This window comes from Sus scrofa, chromosome 16 (genome assembly GCF_054392235.1).
Source record: "Sus scrofa isolate SSC_HxYL_T2T_F1_AM1 chromosome 16, Sscrofa_HxYL_maternal_Yorkshire_Landrace_v2.0, whole genome shotgun sequence".
Classification (NCBI taxonomy): domain Eukaryota; kingdom Metazoa; phylum Chordata; class Mammalia; order Artiodactyla; family Suidae; genus Sus; species Sus scrofa.
The window spans coordinates 7,795,945-7,821,969 of NC_139398.1; positions in this window are offsets into that span (position 1 = coordinate 7,795,945).

Consider the following 26,025-nt stretch of genomic DNA (forward strand, 5'->3'; position numbering starts at 1 on the left):
AATCCACTGCATGCAATCATGCTGCATTGAAACCACTGCATTCAATCATGCTGCATAAAATCCACTGCATTCAATAGGGTTCCATTACTGCACCCTGCATGGAATCCACTGCATTCAACCACGCTGCATGGAATCCACTGCATTCAATCGGGATGCATTTTACCACTCTGCATGGATTACACTGCATTTAATCACGCTGCATGTAATCCATGGAATTTAATCGGGATTCATTTTACTAAGCTGTATGGAATCGACTGCACTTAATCACACTGCATGGAATCCACTGCATTCAATCGGGATGCATTTTACCACGTTGCATGCAGTTCACTGCATTCAATCACAATGCATGGAATCCACTGCATTCCATCGGGATGCTTTGGGCCATGCTGCATAAAATCCACTGCATTCAATCTTGCTTTTTGAATCCACTGCATTCAGTAATGCTGCATAAAATACTTGCATTCAATTGGGTTCCATTTCTTCACGCTGCATGGAATACACTGTATTCAATCACGCTGCATGGAATCCACTGCATTCTATCGGGATGCATTTTACCTCGCTGCATGGATTACACTGCATTCAATCACAATGCATGGAATCCACTGCATTCCATCGGGATGCTTTGGGCCATGCTGCATAAACTCCACTGCATTCAATCGGGAGGCATTGGGCCTCGCTGCATGGACTCCACTGCATAAAATCTGGATCCATTGCGCCACAATGCATGGAATCCTCTGCATTCAACGACGCTGCATGGAATCCACTGCATTCCATCGGGATGCTTTGGGCCATGCTGCATAAAATCTACTGCATTCAATCGGGATGCATTGGGCCTCGCTGCATGAACTCCACTGCATACAATCTGGAACCATTGCGCCAAAATGCATGGAATACTCTGCATTCAACGACGCTGCATGGAATCCACTGCATTCAATCGGGATGCTTTGGGCCATGCTGCATAAATCCATTGCATTCAATCATGCTTCATGGAATCCACTGCATTCAATCGTGCTGCATAAAATCCACGGCATTCAATAGGGTTCCATTTCTTCACGCTGCATCGAATCCACTACATTCAATCACGCTGCATGGAATCCACTGCATTCTATCGGGATGCATTTTACCACACTGCATAGATTACACCGCATTCAATCACAATGCATGGAATCCACTGCATTCAATCGGGATGCTTTGGGCCATGCTGCATAAAATCCACTGCATTCAATCGGGATGCATTGGGCCTCGCTGCATGGACTCCACTGCATATAATCGGGATCCTTTGTGCCACAATGCATGGAATTCTCTTCATTCAATGACGCTGCATCGGATCCACTGCATTCAATCGGAATCCATTGTGCCACAATGCATGGAATCCTCTGCATTCAATGACGCTGCATGGAATCCACTGCATTCCATCAGGATGCTTTGGGCCATGCTGCATAAAATCCACTGCATGCAATCATGCTGCATGGAATCCACTGCATTCAATCATGCTGCATAAAATCCACTGCATTCAATAGGGTTCCATTTCTTCACGCTGCATGGAATCCACTGCATTCAATCACGCTGCATGGAATCCACTGCATTCAACATGGATGAATTTTACCACGCTGCATTTAGTACACTGTATTCAATCACAATTCATGGAATCCATTGCATTCAATCGGGATGCTTTGGGCCATGCTGCATAAAATCCACTGCATTCAATCGGGATGCACTGGGCATTGCTGCATGGATTCCACTGCATACAATCCGGATCCATTGCGCCACAATGCATGGAATCCTCTTCATTCAACGACGCTGCATGGAATCCACTGCATTCCATCGGGATGCTTTGGGCCATGCTGCATAAAATCCACTGCATTCAATCGGGATGCATTGGGCCTCGCTGCATGGACTCCACTGCATACAATCGGGATCCATTGCACCACAATGCATGGAATCCTCTGCATTCAATGACGCTGCATGGAATCCACTGCATTCCATCGGGATGCTTTGGGCCATGCTGCATAAAATCCACTGCATTCAATCATGCTGCATGGAATCCACTGCATTCAATCATGCTGCATAAAATCCACTGCATTCAATAGGGTTCCATTTCTTCACGCTGCATGGAATCCACTGCATTCACTCAGGATGCATTTTACCACACTGCATGGATTACACTTCATTCAATCACAATGCATGGAATCCACTGCATTCCATCGGGCTGCTTTGGGCCATGCTGCATAAAATCCACTGCATTCAATCAGATGCATTTTGCCTCACTGCATAGACTCCACTGCATACAATCGGGATCCATTTCGCCAAAATGCATTGAATCTTCTGCATTCAATTACGCTGCATGGAATCCACTGCATTCCATCGGGATGCTTTGGGCCATACTGCATAAAATCCACTGCATGCAATCATGCTGCATGGAATCCACTGCATTCAATCATGCTGCATAAAATCCACTGCATTCAATAGGGTTCCATTTCTTCTTCACGCTGCCTGGAATCCACTGCATTCAATCACGCTGCATGGAATCCACTGCATTCAATCGGGATGCATTTTACCACACTGCTTGGATTACACTGCATTCAATCGCAATGCATAGAATCCACTGCATTCAATATGGATTCATTTTACCACTCTGCATGGAATCCACTGCATTTAATCACGCTGCATGTAATCCATGGAATTTAATCGGGATTCATTTTACTAAGCTGTATGGAATCGACTGCATTTAATCACGCTGCATGGAATCCACTGCATTCAATGGGGATTCATTTTACAAGGCTGCATGGAGTACACTGCATTCAATCACAATGCATGGAATCCACTGCATTCAAACGGGATGCTTTGGGCCATGCTGCATAAAATCCACTGCATTCAATCATGCTGCATGGAATCCACTGCATTCAATCATGCAGCATAAAATCCGCTGCATTCCATAGGGTTCCATTTCTTCATGCTGCATGGAATACACTGCATTCAATCAGGCTGCATGGAATCCACTGCATTCAATCGGGATGCATTTTTCCTCGTTGCATGGATTACACTGCATTCCATCACAATGCATACAATCCACTGCATTCAATCAGGATGCACTGGGCCTCGCTGCATGGACTCCACTGCATATAATCGGGATCCATTGCGCCACAATGCATGGAATACTCTGCATGCAATGACGCTGAATGGAATCCACTGCATTGAATCGTGAAGCTATGGGCCATGCTGCATAAAATCCACTGCATGCAATCATGCTGCATGGAATCCACTGCATTCAATCATGTTGCATAAAATCCACTGCATTCAATAGGGTTCCATTACTGCACCCTGCATGGAATCCACTGCATTCAACCACGCTGCATGGAATCCACTGCATTCAATCGGGAAGCATTTTACCACTCTGCATGGATTACACTGCATTTAATCATGCTGCATGTAATCCATGGAATTTAATCGGGATTCATTTTACTAAGCTGTATGGAATCGACTGCACTTAATCACGCTGCATGGAATCCACTGCATTCAATCGGGATGCATTTTACCACGTTGCATGCAGTTCACTGCATTCAATCACAATGCATGGAATCCACTGCATTCCATCGGGATGCTTTGGGCCATGCTGCATAAAATCCACTGCATTCAATCTTGCTTTTTGAATCCACTGCATTCAGTAATGCTGCATAAAATCCTTGCATTCAATTGGGTTCCATTTCTTCACGCTGCATGGAATACACTGCATTCAATCACGCTGCATGGAATCCACTGCATTCAATCGGGATGCATTTTACCATGCTGCGTGGTTTTCACTGCGTTCAATCACAATGCATGGAATCCACTGCATTCAATCGGGATGCTTTGGGCCATGCTGCATAAAATCCACTGCATTCAATCATGCTGCATGGAATCCACTGCATTCAATCATGCTGCAATAAATCCACTGCATTCAATAGGGTTCCATTTCTTCACGCTGCATGGAATACACTGTATTCAATCACGCTGCATGGAATCCACTGCATTCTATCGGGATGCATTTTACCTCGCTGCATGGATTACACTGCATTCAATCACAATGCATGGAATCCACTGCATTCCATCGGGATGCTTTGGGCCATGCTGCATAAAATCCACTGCATTCAATCAGATGCATTTTGCCTCGCTGCATAGACTCCAATGCATACAATCGGGATCCATTTCGCCAAAATGCATTGAATCTTCTGCATTCAATTACGCTGCATGGAATCCACTGCATTCAATCGGGATATTTTGGGCCATGCTGCATAAAATCCACTGCATGCAATCCTGCTGCATGGAATCCACTGCATTCAATCATGCTGCATAAAATCCACTGCATTCAATAGGGTTCCATTTCTTCACGCTGCATGGAATCCACTGCATTCAATCACGCTGCATGGAATCCACTGCATTCAACATGGATGCATTTTACCACGCTGCATAGATTACACCGCATTCAATCACAATGCATGGAATCCACTGCATTCAATCGGGATGCTTTGGGACATGCTGCATAAAATCCACTGCATTCAATCGGGATGCATTGGGCCTCTCTGCATGGACTCCACTGCATTCAATCGGGATCCATTGCGCCACAATTCATGGAATCCTCTGCATTCAATGACGCTGCATGGAATCCACTGCATTCAATCGGAATCCATTGCGCCACAATGCATGGAATCCTCTGCATTCAATGACGCTGCATGGAATCCACTGCATTCCATCAGGATGCTTTGGGCCATGCTGCATAAAATCCACTGCATGCAATCATGCTGCATGGAATCCACTGCATTCAATCATGCTGCATAAAATCCACTGCATTCAATAAGGTTCCATTTCTTCACGCTGCATGGAATCCACTGCATTCAATCACGCTGCATGGAATCCACTGCATTCAACATGGATGAATTTTACCACGCTGCATTTAGTACACTGTATTCAATCACAATTCATGGAATCCATTGCATTCAATCGGGATGCTTTGGCCCATGCTGCATAAAATCCACTGCATTCAATCGGGATGCACTGGGCATCGCTGCATGGACTCCACTGCATACAATCGGGATCCATTGCGCCACAATGCATGGAATCTTCTGCATTCAATGACGCTGCATGGAATCCACTGCATTCAATCGGGATGCTTTGGGCCATGCTGCATAAAATCCATTGCATTCAATCATGCTGCATGGAATCCACTGCATTCAATCGGGATGCATTTTACCATGCTGCATGGATTACCCTTCATTCAATCACAATGCATGGAATCCACTGCATTCCATCGGGATGCTTTGGGCCATGCTGCATAAAATCCACTGCATTCAATCGGGATGCATTGGGCCACGCTGCATCGACTCCACTGCATTCAATCGGTATCCATTGCGCCACAATGCAAGGAATCCTCTGCATTCATTGACGCTGCATGGACTCCACTGCATTCAATCGGGATGCTTTGGGCCATGCTGCATAAAATCCACTGCATTCAACCATGCTGCATGGAATCCATTTCATTCAATCATGCTCTATAAAATCCAATGCATTCAATAGGGTTCCAGTACTTCACGCTGCATGGAATACACTACATTAAATCAGGATGCATGGAATCGACTGCATTCAATCAGGATGCATTATACCACGTTGCATGGATTACCCTACATTCAATCACAATGCATGGAATCCACTGCATTCAATCGGGATGCCTTGGGCCGTGCTGCATAAAATCCACTGCATTCAATGGTGATGCATTGGGCCTCGCTGCATAGACTCCACTGCATATAATCGGGATCCATTGCGCCACAATGCATGGAATACTCTGCATTCAATGATGCTGAATGGAATCCACTGCATTGAATCGTGAAGCTATGGGCCATGCTGCATAAAATCCACTGCATGCAATCATGCTGCATGGAATCCACTGCATTCAATCATGTTGCATAAAATCCACTGCATTCAATAGGGTTCCATTTCTTCACCCTGCATGGAATCCACTGCATTCAACCACGCTGCATGAATTCCACTGCATTCAACATGGATGAATTTTACCACGCTGCATTTAGTACACTGTATTCAATCACAATTCATGGAATCCATTGCATTCAATCGGGATGCTTTGGGCCATGCTGCATAAAATCCACTGCATTCAATCGGGATGCACTGGGCATTGCTGCATGGACTCCACTGCATACAATCCGGATCCATTGCGCCACAATGCATGGAATCCTCTTCATTCAACGACGCTGCATGGAATCCACTGCATTCCATCGGGATGCTTTGGGCCATGCTGCATAAAATCCACTGCATTCAATCGGGATGCATTGGGCCTCGCTGCATGGACTCCACTGCATACAATCGGGATCCATTGCGCCACAATGCATGGAATCCTCTGCATTCAATGACGCTGCATGGAATCCACTGCATTCCATCGGGATGCTTTGGGCCATGCTGCATAAAATCCACTGTATGCAATCATGCTGCATGGAATCCACTGCATTCAATCATGCTGCATAAAATCCACTGCATTCAATAGGGTTCCATTTCTTCACGCTGCATGAAATCCACTGCATTCAATCACGCTGCATGGAATCCACTGCATTCAACATGGATGAATTTTACCACGCTGCATTTAGTACACTGTATTCAATCACAATTCATGGAATCCATTGCATTCAATCGGGATGCTTTGGGCCATGCTGCATAAAATCCACTGCATTCAATCGGGATGCATTGGGCCTCGCTGCATGAACTCCACTGCATACAATCTGGAACCATTGCGCCAAAATGCATGGAATACTCTGCACTCAACGACGCTGCATGGAATCCACTGCATTCAATCGGGATGTTTTGGGCCATGCTGCATAAATCCATTGCATTCAATCATGCTTCATGGAATCCACTGCATTCAATCGTGCTGCATAAAATCCACGGCATTCAATAGGGTTCCATTTCTTCACGCTGCATCGAATCCACTACATTCAATCACGCTGCATGGAATCCACTGCATTCTATCGGGATGCATTTTACCACACTGCATAGATTACACCGCATTCAATCACAATGCATGGAATCCACTGCATTCAATCGGGATGCTTTGGGCCATGCTGCATAAAATCCACTGCATTCAATCGGGATGCATTGGGCCTCGCTGCATGGACTCCACTGCATTCAATCGGGATCCATTGTGCCACAATGCATGGAATTCTCTTCATTCAATGACGCTGCATCGAATCCACTGCATTCAATCGGAATCCATTGTGCCACAATGCATGGAATCCTCTGCATTCAATGACGCTGCATGGAATCCACTGCATTCCATCAGGATGCTTTGGGCCATGCTGCATAAAATCCACTGCATGCAATCATGCTGCATGGAATCCACTGCATTCAATCATGCTGCATAAAATCCACTGCATTCAATAGGGTTCCATTTCTTCACGCTGCATGGAATCCACTGCATTCAATCACGCTGCATGAATTCCACTGCATTCAACATGGATGAATTTTACCACGCTGCATTTAGTACACTGTATTCAATCACAATTCATGGAATCCATTGCATTCAATCGGGATGCTTTGGGCCATGCTGCATAAAATCCACTGCATTCAATCGGGATGCACTGGGCATTGCTGCATGGACTCCACTGCATACAATCCGGATCCATTGCGCCACAATGCATGGAATCCTCTTCATTCAACGACGCTGCATGGAATCCACTGCATTCCATCGGGATGCTTTGGGCCATGCTGCATAAAATCCACTGCATTCAATCGGGATGCATTGGGCCTCGCTGCATGGACTCCACTGCATACAATCGGGATCCATTGCGCCACAATGCATGGAATCCTCTGCATTCAATGACGCTGCATGGAATCCACTGCATTCCATCGGGATGCTTTGGGCCATGCTGCATAAAATCCACTGCATTCAATCATGCTGCATGGAATCCACTGCATTCAATCATGCTGCATAAAATCCACTGCATTCAATAGGGTTCCATTTCTTCACGCTGCATGGAATACACTGCATTCAATCACACTGAATGGAATCCACTGCATTCAACATGGATGAATTTTACCACGCTGCATTTAGTACACTGTATTCAATCACAATTCATGGAATCCATTGCATTCAATCGGGATGCTTTGGGCCATGCTGCATAAAATCCACTGCATTCAATCGGGATGCACTGGGCATCGCTGCATGGACTCCACTGCATACAATCGGGATCCATTGCGCCACAATGCATGGAATCCTCTGCATTCAATGACGCTGCATGGAATCCACTGCATTCAATCGGGATGCTTTGGGCCATGCTGCATAAAATCCATTGCATTCAATCATGCTGCATGGAATCCACTGCATTCAATCGGGATGCATTTTAACATGCTGCATTGATTACCCTTCATTCAATCAGGCTGCATGGAATCCACTGCATTCTATCGGGATGCTTTGGGCCATGCTGCATAAAATCCACTGCATTTAATCGGGATGCATTTGGCCACGCTGCATGGACTCCACTGCATAAAATCGGGATCCATTGCCCCAAAATGCAAGGAATCATCTGCATTCAATGACGCTGCATGGAATCCACTGCATTCCATCGGGATGCTTTGGGCCATGCTGCATAAAATCCACTGCATTCAACCATGCTGCATGGAATCCACTGCATTCAATCATGCTGCATAAAATCCACTGCATTCAATCGGGATGCATTGGGCCTCGCTGCATGGAATAAACTGCATTCAATCAGGCTCCATGGAATCCACTGCATTCATTGGGGATGCATTCTACCATGCTGCATGGAGTTCACTGCATTCAATCACAATGCATGGAATCCACTGCATTCCATCGGGATGCTTTGGGCCATGCTGCATAAAATCCACTGCATTCAATCGGGATGCATTGGGCCTCGCTGCATGGACTCCACTGCATACAATCGGGATCCATTGCGCCAAAATGCATGGAATCCTCTGCATTCATTGACGCTGCATGGAATCCACTGCATTCCATCGGGATGCTTTGGGCCATACTGCATAAAATCCACTGCATGCAATCATGCTGCATGGAATCCACTGCATTCAATCATGCTGCATAAAATCCACTGCATTCAATAGGGTTCCATTTCTTCTTCACGCTGCCTGGAATCCACTGCATTCAATCACGCTGCATGGAATCCACTGCATTCAATATGGATGCATTTTACCACTCTGCATGGAATCCACTGCATTTAATCACGCTGCATGTAATCCATGGAATTTAATCGGGATTCATTTTACTAAGCTGTATGGAATTGACTGCATTTAATCACGCTGCATGGAATCCACTGCATTCAATGGGGATTCATTTTACAAGGCTGCATGGAGTACACTGCATTCAATCACAATGCATGGAATCCACTGCATTCAAACGGGATGCTTTGGGCCATGCTGCATAAAATCCACTGCATTCAATCATGCTGCATGGAATCCACTGCATTCAATCATGCAGCATAAAATCCGCTGCATTCCATAGGGTTCCATTTCTTCATGCTGCATGGAATACACTGCATTCAATCAGGCTGCATGGAATCCACTGCATTCAATCGGGATGCATTTTTCCTCGTTGCATGGATTACACTGCATTCCATCACAATGCATCGAATCCACTGCATTCAATCGGGAAGCTTTGGGCCATGCTGCATACAATCCACTGCATTCAATCGGGATGCACTGGGCCTCGCTGCATGGACTCCACTGCATATAATCGGGATCCATTGCGCCACAATGCATGGAATACTCTGCATGCAATGACGCTGAATGGAATCCACTGCATTGAATCGTGAAGCTATGGGCCATGCTGCATAAAATCCACTGCATGCAATCATGCTGCATTGAATCCACTGCATTCAATCATGTTGCATATAATCCACTGCATTCAATAGGGTTCCATTTCTTCACCCTGCATGGAATCCACTGCATTCAACCACGCTGCATGGAATCCACTGCATTCAATCGGGATGCATTTTACCACTCTGCATGGATTACACTGCATTTAATCACGCTGCATGTAATCCATGGAATTTTAATCGGGATTCATTTTACTAAGCTGTATGGAATCGACTGCACTTAATCACGCTGCATGGAATCCACTGCATTCAATCGGGATGCATTTTACCACGTTGCATGCAGTTCACTGCATTCAATCACAATGCATGGAATCCACTGCATTCAATCGGGATGCTTTGGGCCATGCTGCATAAAATCCACTGCATTCAATCTTGCTTTTTGAATCCACTGCATTCAGTAATGCTGCATAAATCCTTGCATTCAATTGGGTTCCATTTCTTCACGCTGCATGGAATACACTGCATTCAATCACGCTGCATGGAATCCACTGCATTCAATCGGGATGCATTTTACCATGCTGCGTGGTTTTCACTGCATTCAATCACAATGCATGGAATCCACTGCATTCCATCGGGATGCTTTGGGCCATGCTGCATAAAATCCACTGCATTCAATCATGCTGCATGGAATCCACTGCATTCAATCATGCTGCATAAAATCCACTGCATTCAATAGGGTTCCATTTCTTCACGCTGCATGTAATACACTGCATTCAATCACACTGAATGGAATCCACTGCATTCAATCGGGATGCATTTTACCTCGCTGCATGGATTACACTGCATTCAATCACAATGCTTGGAATCCACTGCATTCCATCGGGATGCTTTGGGCCATGCTGCATAAAATCCACTGCATTCAATCGGGATGCATTGGGCCACGCTGCATCGACTCCACTGCATTCAATCGGTATCCATTGCGCCACAATGCAAGGAATCCTCTGCATTCATTGACGCTGCATGGACTCCACTGCATTCAATCGGGATGCTTTGGGCCATGCTGCATAAAATCCACTGCATTCAACCATGCTGCATGGAATCCATTTCATTCAATCATGCTCTATAAAATCCAATGCATTCAATAGGGTTCCATTACTTCACGCTGCATGGAATACACTACATTAAATCAGGATGCATGGAATCGACTGCATTCAATCAGGATGCATTATACCACGTTGCATGGATTACCCTACATTCAATCACAATGCATGGAATCCACTGCATTCAATCGGGATGCCTTGGGCCATGCTGCATAAAATCCACTGCATTCAATGGTGATGCATTGGGCCTCGCTGCATAGACTCCACTGCATATAATCGGGATCCATTGCGCCACAATGCATGGAATACTCTGCATTCAATGACGCTGCATGGAATCCACTGCATTCCATCGGGAAGCTTTGGGCCATGCTGCATAAAATCCACTGCATTCAATCATGCTGCATGGAATCCACTGCATTCAATCGGGATGCATTTTACAAGGCTGCATGGATTACATTTCATACACTCAAAATGCATGGAATCCACTGCGTTCTATAGGTATGCTTTGGCCATACTGCATAAAATACACTGCATTCAATTTGCTGCATGGAATCCACTGCATTCAATCATGCTGAATAAAATCCACTGCATTCAATAGGGTTCCATTTCTTCACGCTGCATGGAATACACTGCATTCAATCAGGCTCCATGGAATCCACTGCATTCAATGGGGATGCATTCTACAATGCTGCATGGAGTTCACTGCATTCAATCACAACGCATGTAATCCACTGCATTCCATCGGGATGCTTTGGGCCATGCTGCATAAAATCCACTGCATTCAATCGGGATGCATTGGGCTTCGCTGCATGGACTCCACTGCATACAATCGGGATCCATTGCGCCAAAATGCATGGAATACTCTGCATTCATTGACGCTGCATGGACTCCACTGCATTCAATCGGGATGCTTTGGGCCATGCTGCATAAAATCCACTGCATTCAACCATGCTGCATGGAATCCATTTCATTCAATCATGCTCTATAAAATCCAATGCATTCAATAGGGTTCCATTACTTCACGCTGCATGGAATACACTGCATTAAATCAGGATGCATGGAATCGACTGCATTCAATCAGGATGCCTTATACCACGTTGCATGGATTACCCTACATTCAATCACAATGCATGGAATCCACTGCATTCAATCGGGATGCTTTGGGCCATGCTGCATAAAATCCACTGCATTCAATCGGGATGCATTGGGCCTCGCTGCATAGACTCCACTGCATATAATCGGGATCCATTGCGCCACAATGCATGGAATATTCTGCATTCAACGACGCTGCATGGAATCCACTGCATTCCATCGGGAAGCTTTGGGCCATGCTGCATAAAATCCACTGCATTCAATCATGCTGCATGGAATCCACTGCATTCGATCGGGATGCATTTTACAAGGCTGCATGGATTACATTTCATACACTCAAAATGCATGGAATCCACTGCGTTCTATAGGTATACTTTGGGCCATACTGCATAAAATACACTGCATTCAATTTGCTGCATAAAATCCACTGCATTCCATCGGGATGCATTGGGCCTCGCTGCATGGAATACACTGCATTCAATCACGCTGCATGAATTCCACTGCATTCAATGGGGATGCATTCTACAATGCTGCATGGAGTTCACTGCATTCAATCACAATGCATGGAATCCACGGCATTCCATCGGGATGCTTTGGGCCATGCTGCATAAAATCGACTGCATTCAATCGGGATGCATTGGGCCTCGCTGCATGGACTCCACTGCATACAATCGGGATCCATTGCACCAAAATGCATGGAATCCTCCGCATGCAACGACGCTGCATGGACTCCACTGCATTCAATCGGGATGCTTTGGGCCATGCTGCATAAAATCCACTGCATTCAATCATGCTGCATGGAATCCACTGCATTCAATCATGCTGTATAAAATCCACTGCATTCAATAGGGTTCCATTTCTTCACGTGGCATCGAATCCACTGCATTCAATCACGCTGCATGGAATCCACTGCATTCAATCGGGATGCATTTTTCCTCGCTGCATGGAGTACACTGCATTCAATCATGCTGCATAAAATCCACTGCATTACATCGGGATGCTTTGGGCCATGCTGCATAAAATCCACTGCATTCAACCATGCTGCATGGAATCCACTGCATTCAATCATGCTGCATAAAATCCACTGCATTCAATCGGGATGCATTGGGCCTCGCTGCATGGAATAAACTGCATTCAATCAGGCTCCATGGAATCCACTGCATTCAATGGGGATGCATTCTACCATGCTGCATGGAGTTCACTGCATTCAATCACAATGCATGGAATCCACTGCATTCCATCGGAATGCTTTGGGCCATGCTGCATAAAATCCACTGCATTCAATCGGGATGCATTGGGCCTCGCTGCATGGACTCCACTGCATACAATCGGGATCCATTGCGCCAAAATGCATGGAATCCTCTGCATTCATTGACGCTGCATGGAATCCACTGCATTCCATCGGGATGCTTTGGGCCATACTGCATAAAATCCACTGCATGCAATCATGCTGCATGGAATCCACTGCATTCAATCATGCTGCATAAAATCCACTGCATTCAATAGGGTTCCATTTCTTCTTCACGCTGCCTGGAATCCACTGCATTCAATCACGCTGCATGGAATCCACTGCATTCAATCGGGATGCATTTTACCATGCTGCGTGGTTTTCACTGCATTCAATCACAATGCATGGAATCCATGGAATTTAATCGGGATTCATTTTACTAAGCTGTATGGAATCGACTGCATTTAATCACGCTGCATGGAATCCACTGCATTCAATGGGGATTCATTTTACAAGGCTGCATGGAGTACACTGCATTCAATCACAATGCATGGAATCCACTGCATTCAAACGGGATGCTTTGGGCCATGCTGCATAAAATCCACTGCATTCAATCATGCTGCATGGAATCCACTGCATTCAATCATGCAGCATAAAATCCGCTGCATTCCATAGGGTTCCATTTCTTCATGCTGCATGGAATACACTGCAATCAATCAGGCTGCATGGAATCCACTGCATTCAATCGGGATGCATTTTTCCTCGTTGCATGGATTACACTGCATTCCATCACAATGCATCGAATCCACTGCATTCAATCGGGAAGCTTTGGGCCATGCTGCATACAATCCACTGCATTCAATCGGGATGCACTGGGCCTCGCTGCATGGACTCCACTGCATATAATCGGGATCCATTGCGCCACAATGCATGGAATACTCTGCATTCAATGACGCTGAATGGAATCCACTGCATTGAATCGTGAAGCTATGGGCCATGCTGCATAAAATCCACTGCATGCAATCATGCTGCATTGAATCCACTGCATTCAATCATGTTGCATAAAATCCACTGCATTCAATAGGGTTCCATTTCCTCACCCTGCATGGAATCCACTGCATTCAACCACGCTGCATGGAATCCACTGCATTCAATCGGGATGCATTTTACCACTCTGCATGGATTACACTGCATTTAATCACGCTGCATGTAATCCATGGAATTTTAATCGGGATTCATTTTACTAAGCTGTATGGAATCGACTGCACTTAATCACACTGCATGGAATCCACTGCATTCAATCGGGATGCATTTTACCACGTTGCATGCAGTTCACTGCATTCAATCACAATGCATGGAATCCACTGCATTCCATCGGGATGCTTTGGGCCATGCTGCATAAAATCCACTGCATTCAATCTTGCTTTTTGAATCCACTGCATTCAGTAATGCTGCATAAATCCTTGCATTCAATTGGGTTCCATTTCTTCACGCTGCATGGAATACACTGCATTCAATCACGCTGCATGGAATCCACTGCATTCAATCGGGATGCATTTTACCATGCTGCGTGGTTTTCACTGCATTCAATCACAATGCATGGAATCCACTGCATTCCATCGGGATGCTTTGGGCCATGCTGCATAAAATCCACTGCATTCAATCATGCTGCATGGAATCCACTGCATTCAATCATGCTGCATAAAATCCACTGCATTCAATAGGGTTCCATTTCTTCACGCTGCATGTAATACACTGCATTCAATCACACTGAATGGAATCCACTGCATTCAATCGGGATGCATTTTACCTCGCTGCATGGATTACACTGCATTCAATCACAATGCTTGGAATCCACTGCATTCCATCGGGATGCTTTGGGCCATGCTGCATAAAATCCACTGCATTCAATCGGGATGCATTGGGCCACGCTGCATCGACTCCACTGCATTCAATCGGTATCCATTGCGCCACAATGCAAGGAATCCTCTGCATTCATTGACGCTGCATGGACTCCACTGCATTCAATCGGGATGCTTTGGGCCATGCTGCATAAAATCCACTGCATTCAACCATGCTGCATGGAATCCATTTCATTCAATCATGCTCTATAAAATCCAATGCATTCAATAGGGTTCCATTACTTCACGCTGCATGGAATACACTACATTAAATCAGGATGCATGGAATCGACTGCATTCAATCAGGATGCATTATACCACGTTGCATGGATTACCCTACATTCAATCACAATGCATGGAATCCACTGCATTCAATCGGGATGCCTTGGGCCATGCTGCATAAAATCCACTGCATTCAATGGTGATGCATTGGGCCTCGCTGCATAGACTCCACTGCATATAATCGGGATCCATTGCGCCACAATGCATGGAATACTCTGCATTCAATGACGCTGCATGGAATCCACTGCATTCCATCGGGAAGCTTTGGGCCATGCTGCATAAAATCCACTGCATTCAATCATGCTGCATGGAATCCACTGCATTCAATCGGGATGCATTTTACAAGGCTGCATGGATTACATTTCATACACTCAAAATGCATGGAATCCACTGCGTTCTATAGGGATGCTTTGGGCCATACTGCATAAAATACACTGCATTCAATTTGCTGCATGGAATCCACTGCATTCAATCATGCTGAATAAAATCCACTGCATTCAATAGGGTTCCATTTCTTCACGCTGCATGGAATACACTGCATTCAATCAGGCTCCATGGAATCCACTGCATTCAATGGGGATGCATTCTACAATGCTGCATGGAGTTCACTGCATTCAATCACAACGCATGTAATCCACTGCATTCCATCGGGATGCTTTGGGCCATGCTGCATAAAATCCACTGCATTCAATCGGGATGCATTGGGCTTCGCTGCATGGACTCCACTGCATACAATCGGGATCCATTGCGCCAAAATGCATGGAATACTCTGCATTCATTGACGCTGCATGGACTCCACTGCATTCAATCGGGATGCTTTGGGCCATGCTGCATAAAATCCACTGCATTCAACCATGCTGCATGGAATCCATTTCATTCAATCATGCTCTATAAAATCCAATGCATTCAATAGGGTTCCATTACTTCACGCTGCATGGAATACACTGCATTAAATCAGGATGCATTTTACCTCACTGCATGGATTACACTGCATTCAATCACAATGCATGGAATCCACTGCATTCCATCGGGATGCTTTGGGCCATGCTGCATAAACTCCACTGCATTCAATCGGGAGGCATTGGGCCTCGCTGCATGGACTCCACTGCATAAAATCTGGATCCATTGCGCCACAATGCATGGAATCCTCTGCATTCAACGACGCTGCATGGAATCCACTGCATTCCATCGGGATGTTTTGGGCCATGCTGCATAAAATCTACTGCATTCAATCGGGATGCATTGGGCCTCGCTGCATGAACTCCACTGCATACAATCTGGAACCATTGCGCCAAAATGCATGGAATACTCTGCACTCAACGACGCTGCATGGAATCCACTGCATTCAATCGGGATGCTTTGGGCCATGCTGCATAAATCCATTGCATTCAATCATGCTTCATGGAATCCACTGCATTCAATCGTGCTGCATAAAATCCATGGCATTCAATAGGGTTCCATTTCTTCACGCTGCATCGAATCCACTACATTCAATCACGCTGCATGGAATCCACTGCATTCTATCGGGATGCATTTTACCACACTGCATAGATTACACCGCATTCAATCACAATGCATGGAATCCACTGCATTCAATCGGGATGCTTTGGGCCATGCTGCATAAAATCCACTGCATTCAATCGGGATGCATTGGGCCTCGCTGCATGGACTCCACTGCATTCAATCGGGATCCATTGTGCCACAATGCATGGAATTCTCTTCATTCAATGACGCTGCATCGAATCCACTGCATTCAATCGGAATCCATTGTGCCACAATGCATGGAATCCTCTGCATTCAATGACGCTGCATGGAATCCACTGCATTCCATCAGGATGCTTTGGGCCATGCTGCATAAAATCCACTGCATGCAATCATGCTGCATGGAATCCACTGCATTCAATCATGCTGCATAAAATCCACTGCATTCAATAGGGTTCCATTTCTTCACGCTGCATGGAATCCACTGCATTCAATCACGCTGCATGAATTCCACTGCATTCAACATGGATGAATTTTACCACGCTGCATTTAGTACACTGTATTCAATCACAATTCATGGAATCCATTGCATTCAATCGGGATGCTTTGGGCCATGCTGCATAAAATCCACTGCATTCAATCGGGATGCACTGGGCATTGCTGCATGGACTCCACTGCATACAATCCGGATCCATTGCGCCACAATGCATGGAATCCTCTTCATTCAACGACGCTGCATGGAATCCACTGCATTCCATCGGGATGCTTTGGGCCATGCTGCATAAAATCCACTGCATTCAATCGGGATGCATTGGGCCTCGCTGCATGGACTCCACTGCATACAATCGGGATCCATTGCGCCACAATGCATGGAATCCTCTGCATTCAATGACGCTGCATGGAATCCACTGCATTCCATCGGGATGCTTTGGGCCATGCTGCATAAAATCCACTGTATGCAATCATGCTGCATGGAATCCACTGCATTCAATCATGCTGCATAAAATCCACTGCATTCAATAGGGTTCCATTTCTTCACGCTGCATGGAATCCACTGCATTCAATCACGCTGCATGGAATCCACTGCATTCAACATGGATGAATTTTACCACGCTGCATTTAGTACACTGTATTCAATCACAATTCATGGAATCCATTGCATTCAATCGGGATGCTTTGGGCCATGCTGCATAAAATCCACTGCATTCAATCTGGATGCACTGGGCATCGCTGCATGGACTCCACTGCATACAATCCAGATCTATTGCGCCACAATGCATGGAATCCTCTGCATTCAATGACGCTGCATGGAATCCACTGCATTCAATCGGGATGCTTTGGGCCATGCTGCATAAAATCCATTGCATTCAATCATGCTGCATGGAATCCACTGCATTCAATCGGGATGCATTTTACCATGCTGCATTGATTACCCTTCATTCAATCAGGCTGCATGGAATCCACTGCATTCTATCGGGATGCTTTGGGCCATGCTGCCTAAAATCCACTGCATTTAATCGGGATGCATTTGGCCACGCTGCATGGACTCCACTGCATAAAATCGGGATCCATTGCCCCAAAATGCAAGGAATCATCTGCATTCAATGACGCTGCATGGAATCCACTGCATTCCATCGGGATGCTTTGGGCCATGCTGCATAAAATCCACTGCATTCAACCATGCTGCATGGAATCCACTGCATTCAATCATGCTGCATAAAATCCACTGCATTCAATCGGGATGCATTGGGCCTCGCTGCATGGAATAAACTGCATTCAATCAGGCTCCATGGAATCCACTGCATTCAATGGGGATGCATTCTACCATGCTGCATGGAGTTCACTGCATTCAATCACAATGCATGGAATCCACTGCATTCCATCGGGATGCTTTGGGCCATGCTGCATAAAATCCACTGCATTCAATCGGGATGCATTGGGCCTCGCTGCATGGACTCCACTGCATACAATCGGGATCCATTGCGCCAAAATGCATGGAATCCTCTGCATTCATTGACGCTGCATGGAATCCACTGCATTCCATCGGGATGCTTTGGGCCATACTGCATAAAATCCACTGCATGCAATCATGCTGCATGGAATCCACTGCATTCAATCATGCTGCATAAAATCCACTGCATTCAATAGGGTTCCATTTCTTCTTCACGCTGCCTGGAATCCACTGCATTCAATCACGCTGCATGGAATCCACTGCATTCAATATGGATGCATTTTACCACTCTGCATGGAATCCACTGCATTTAATCACGCTGCATGTACTCCATGGAATTTAATCGGGATTCATTTTACTAAGCTGTATGGAATCGACTGCATTTAATCACGCTGCATGGAATCCACTGCATTCAATCGGGATTCATTTTACAAGGCTGCATGGAGTACACTGCATTCAATCACAATGCATGGAATCCACTGCATTCAAACGGGATGCTTTGGGCCATGCTGCATAAAATCCACTGCATTCAATCATGCTGCATGGAATCCACTGCATTCAATCATGCAGCATAAAATCCGCTGCATTCCATAGGGTTCCATTTCTTCATGCTGCATGGAATACACTGCATTCAATCAGGCTGCATGGAATCCACTGCATTCAATCGGGATGCATTTTTCCTCGTTGCATGGATTACACTGCATTCCATCACAATGCATCGAATCCACTGCATTCAATCGGGAAGCTTTGGGCCATGCTGCATACAATCCACTGCATTCAATCGGGATGCACTGGGCCTCGCTGCATGGACTCCACTGCATATAATCGGGATCCATTGCGCCACAATGCATGGAATACTCTGCATTCAATGACGCTGAATGGAATCCACTGCATTGAATCGTGAAGCTATGGGCCATGCTGCATAAAATCCACTGCATGCAATCATGCTGCATTGAATCCACTGCATTCAATCATGTTGCATAAAATCCACTGCATTCAATAGGGTTCCATTTCTTCACCCTGCATGGAATCCACTGCATTCAACCACGCTGCATGGAATCCACTGCATTCAATCGGGATGCATTTTACCACTCTGCATGGATTACACTGCATTTTATCACGCTGCATGTAATCCATGGAATTTTAATCGGGATTCATTTTACTAAGCTGTATGGAATCGACTGCACTTAATCACGCTGCATGGAATCCACTGCATTCAATCGGGATGCATTTTACCATGTTGCATGCAGTTCACTGCATTCAATCACAATGCATGGAATCCACTGCATTCAATCGGGATGCTTTGGGCCATGCTGCATAAAATCCACTGCATTCAATCTTGCTTTTTGAATCCACTGCATTCAGTAATGCTGCATAAATCCTTGCATTCAATTGGGTTCCATTTCTTCACGCTGCATGGAATCCACTGCATTCAATCACGCTGCATGGAATCCACTGCATTCAATCGGGATGCATTTTACCATGCTGCGTGGTTTTCACTGCATTCAATCACAATGCATGGAATCCACTGCATTCCATCGGGATGCTTTGGGCCATGCTGCATAAAATCCACTGCATTCAATCATGCTGCATGGAATCCACTGCATTCAATCATGCTGCATAAAATCCACTGCATTCAATAGGGTTCCATTTCTTCACGCTGCATGTAATACACTGCATTCAATCACACTGAATGGAATCCACTGCATTCAATCGGGATGCATTTTTCCTCGCTGCATGGATTACACTGCATTCAATCACAATGCTTGGAATCCACTGTATTCCATCGGGATGCTTTGGGCCATGCTGCATAAAATCCACTGCATTCAATCGGGATGCATTGGGCCACGCTGCATCGACTCCACTGCATTCAATCGGTATCCATTGCGCCACAATGCAAGGAATCCTCTGCATTCATTGACGCTGCATGGACTCCACTGCATTCAATCGGGATGCTTTGGGCCATGCTGCATAAAATCCACTGCATTCAACCATGCTGCATGGAATCCATTTCATTCAATCATGCTCTATAAAATCCAATGCATTCAATAGGGTTCCATTACTTCACGCTGCATGGAATACACTACATTAAATCAGGATGCATGGAATCGACTGCATTCAATCAGGATGCATTATACCACGTTGCATGGATTACCCTACATTCAATCACAATGCATGGAATCCACTGCATTCAATCGGGATGCCTTGGGCCATGCTGCATAAAATCCACTGCATTCAATGGTGATGCATTGGGCCTCGCTGCATAGACTCCACTGCATATAATCGGGATCCATTGCGCCACAATGCATGGAATACTCTGCATTCAATGACGCTGCATGGAATCCACTGCATTCCATCGGGAAGCTTTGGGCCATGCTGCATAAAATCCACTGCATTCAATCATGCTGCATGGAATCCACTGCATTCAATCGGGATGCATTTTACAAGGCTGCATGGATTACATTTCATACACTCAAAATGCATGGAATCCACTGCGTTCTATAGGTATGCTTTGGCCATACTGCATAAAATACACTGCATTCAATTTGCTGCATGGAATCCACTGCATTCAATCATGCTGAATAAAATCCACTGCATTCAATAGGGTTCCATTTCTTCACGCTGCATGGAATACACTGCATTCAATCAGGCTCCATGGAATCCACTGCATTCAATGGGGATGCATTCTACAATGCTGCATGGAGTTCACTGCATTCAATCACAACGCATGTAATCCACTGCATTCCATCAGGATGCTTTGGGCCATGCTGCATAAAATCCACTGCATTCAATCGGGATGCATTGGGCTTCGCTGCATGGACTCCACTGCATACAATCGGGATCCATTGCGCCAAAATGCATGGAATACTCTGCATTCATTGACGCTGCATGGACTCCACTGCATTCAATCGGGATGCTTTGGGCCATGCTGCATAAAATCCACTGCATTCAACCATGCTGCATGGAATCCATTTCATTCAATCATGCTCTATAAAATCCAATGCATTCAATAGGGTTCCATTACTTCACGCTGCATGGAATACACTGCATTAAATCAGGATGCATGGAATCGACTGCATTCAATCAGGATGCCTTATACCACGTTGCATGGATTACCCTACATTCAATCACAATGCATGGAATCCACTGCATTCAATCGGGATGCTTTGGGCCATGCTGCATAAAATCCACTGCATTCAATCGGGATGCATTGGGCCTCGCTGCATAGACTCCACTGCATATAATCGGGATCCATTGCGCCACAATGCATGGAATATTCTGCATTCAACGACGCTGCATGGAATCCACTGCATTCCATCGGGAAGCTTTGGGCCATGCTGCATAAAATCCACTGCATTCAATCATGCTGCATGGAATCCACTGCATTCGATCGGGATGCATTTTACAAGGCTGCATGGATTACATTTCATACACTCAAAATGCATGGAATCCACTGCGTTCTATAGGTATACTTTGGGCCATACTGCATAAAATACACTGCATTCAATTTGCTGCATGGAATCCACTGCATTCAATCATGCTGCATAAAATCCACTGCATTCCATCGGGATGCATTGGGCCTCGCTGCATGGAATACACTGCATTCAATCACGCTGCATGAATTCCACTGCATTCAATGGGGATGCATTCTACAATGCTGCATGGAGTTCACTGCATTCAATCACAATGCATGGAATCCACTACATTCCATCGGGATGCTTTGGGCCATGCTGCATAAAATCGACTGCATTCAATCGGGATGCATTGGGCCTCGCTGCATGGACTCCACTGCATACAATCGGGATCCATTGCACCAAAATGCATGGAATCCTCCGCATGCAACGACGCTGCATGGACTCCACTGCATTCAATCGGGATGCTTTGGGCCATGCTGCATAAAATCCACTGCATTCAATCATGCTGCATGGAATCCACTGCATTCAATCATGCTGTATAAAATCCACTGCATTCAATAGGGTTCCATTTCTTCACGTGGCATCGAATCCACTGCATTCAATCACGCTGCATGGAATCCACTGCATTCAATCGGGATGCATTTTTCCTCGCTGCATGGAGTACACTGCATTCAATCATGCTGCATAAAATCCACTGCATTCCATCGGGATGCTTTGGGCCATGCTGCATAAAATCCACTGCATTCAACCATGCTGCATGGAATCCACTGCATTCAATCATGCTGCATAAAATCCACTGCATTCAATCGGGATGCATTGGGCCTCGCTGCATGGAATAAACTGCATTCAATCAGGCTCCATGGAATCCACTGCATTCAATGGGGATGCATTCTACCATGCTGCATGGAGTTCACTGCATTCCATCACAATGCATGGAATCCACTGCATTCCATCGGGATGCTTTGGGCCATGCTGCATACAATCCACTGCATTCAATCGGGATGCATTGGGCCTCGCTGCATGGACTCCACTGCATACAATCGGGATCCATTGCGCCAAAATGCATGGAATCGACTGCATTTAATCACGGTGCATGGAATCCACTGCATTCAATCGGGATGCATTTTACCACACTGCTTGGATTACACTGCATTCAATCGCAATGCATAGAATCCACTGCATTCAATATGGATTCATTTTACCACTCTGCATGGAATCCACTGCATTTAATCACGCTGCATGTACTCCATGGAATTTAATCGGGATTCATTTTACTAAGCTGTATGGAATCGACTGCATTTAATCACACTGAATGGAATCCACTGCATTCAATCGGGATGCATTTTTCCTCGCTGCATGGATTACACTGCATTCAATCACAATGCTTGGAATCCACTGTATTCCATCGGGATGCTTTGGGCCATGCTGCATAAAATCCACTGCATTCAATCGGGATGCATTGGGCCACGCTGCATCGACTCCACTGCATTCAATCGGTATCCATTGCGCCACAATGCAAGGAATCCTCTGCATTCATTGACGCTGCATGGACTCCACTGCATTCAATCGGGATGCTTTGGGCCATGCTGCATAAAATCCACTGCATTCAACCATGCTGCATGGAATCCATTTCATTCAATCATGCTCTATAAAATCCAATGCATTCAATAGGGTTCCATTACTTCACGCTGCATGGAATACACTACATTAAATCAGGATGCATGGAATCGACTGCATTCAATCAGGATGCATTATACCACGTTGCATGGATTACCCTACATTCAATCACAATGCATGGAATCCACTGCATTCAATCGGGATGCCTTGGGCCATGCTGCATAAAATCCACTGCATTCAATGGTGATGCATTGGGCCTCGCTGCATAGACTCCACTGCATATAATCGGGATCCATTGCGCCACAATGCATGGAATACTCTGCATTCAATGACGCTGCATGGAATCCACTGCATTCCATCGGGAAGCTTTGGGCCATGCTGCATAAAATCCACTGCATTCAATCATGCTGCATGGAATCCACTGCATTCAATCGGGATGCATTTTACAAGGCTGCATGGATTACATTTCATACACTCAAAATGCATGGAATCCACTGCGTTCTATAGGTATGCTTTGGCCATACTGCATAAAATACACTGCATTCAATTTGCTGCATGGAATCCACTGCATTCAATCATGCTGAATAAAATCCACTGCATTCAATAGGGTTCCATTTCTTCACGCTGCATGGAATACACTGCATTCAATCAGGCTCCATGGAATCCACTGCATTCAATGGGGATGCATTCTACAATGCTGCATGGAGTTCACTGCATTCAATCACAACGCATGTAATCCACTGCATTCCATCAGGATGCTTTGGGCCATGCTGCATAAAATCCACTGCATTCAATCGGGATGCATTGGGCTTCGCTGCATGGACTCCACTGCATACAATCGGGATCCATTGCGCCAAAATGCATGGAATACTCTGCATTCATTGACGCTGCATGGACTCCACTGCATTCAATCGGGATGCTTTGGGCCATGCTGCATAAAATCCACTGCATTCAACCATGCTGCATGGAATCCATTTCATTCAATCATGCTCTATAAAATCCAATGCATTCAATAGGGTTCCATTACTTCACGCTGCATGGAATACACTGCATTAAATCAGGATGCATGGAATCGACTGCATTCAATCAGGATGCCTTATACCACGTTGCATGGATTACCCTACATTCAATCACAATGCATGGAATCCACTGCATTCAATCGGGATGCTTTGGGCCATGCTGCATAAAATCCACTGCATTCAATCGGGATGCATTGGGCCTCGCTGCATAGACTCCACTGCATATAATCGGGATCCATTGCGCCACAATGCATGGAATATTCTGCATTCAACGACGCTGCATGGAATCCACTGCATTCCATCGGGAAGCTTTGGGCCATGCTGCATAAAATCCACTGCATTCAATCATGCTGCATGGAATCCACTGCATTCGATCGGGATGCATTTTACAAGGCTGCATGGATTACATTTCATACACTCAAAATGCATGGAATCCACTGCGTTCTATAGGTATACTTTGGGCCATACTGCATAAAATACACTGCATTCAATTTGCTGCATGGAATCCACTGCATTCAATCATGCTGCATAAAATCCACTGCATTCCATCGGGATGCATTGGGCCTCGCTGCATGGAATACACTGCATTCAATCACGCTGCATGAATTCCACTGCATTCAATGGGGATGCATTCTACAATGCTGCATGGAGTTCACTGCATTCAATCACAATGCATGGAATCCACTACATTCCATCGGGATGCTTTGGGCCATGCTGCATAAAATCGACTGCATTCAATCGGGATGCATTGGGCCTCGCTGCATGGACTCCACTGCATACAATCGGGATCCATTGCACCAAAATGCATGGAATCCTCCGCATGCAACGACGCTGCATGGACTCCACTGCATTCAATCGGGATGCTTTGGGCCATGCTGCATAAAATCCACTGCATTCAATCATGCTGCATGGAATCCACTGCATTCAATCATGCTGTATAAAATCCACTGCATTCAATAGGGTTCCATTTCTTCACGTGGCATCGAATCCACTGCATTCAATCACGCTGCATGGAATCCACTGCATTCAATCGGGATGCATTTTTCCTCGCTGCATGGAGTACACTGCATTCAATCATGCTGCATAAAATCCACTGCATTCCATCGGGATGCT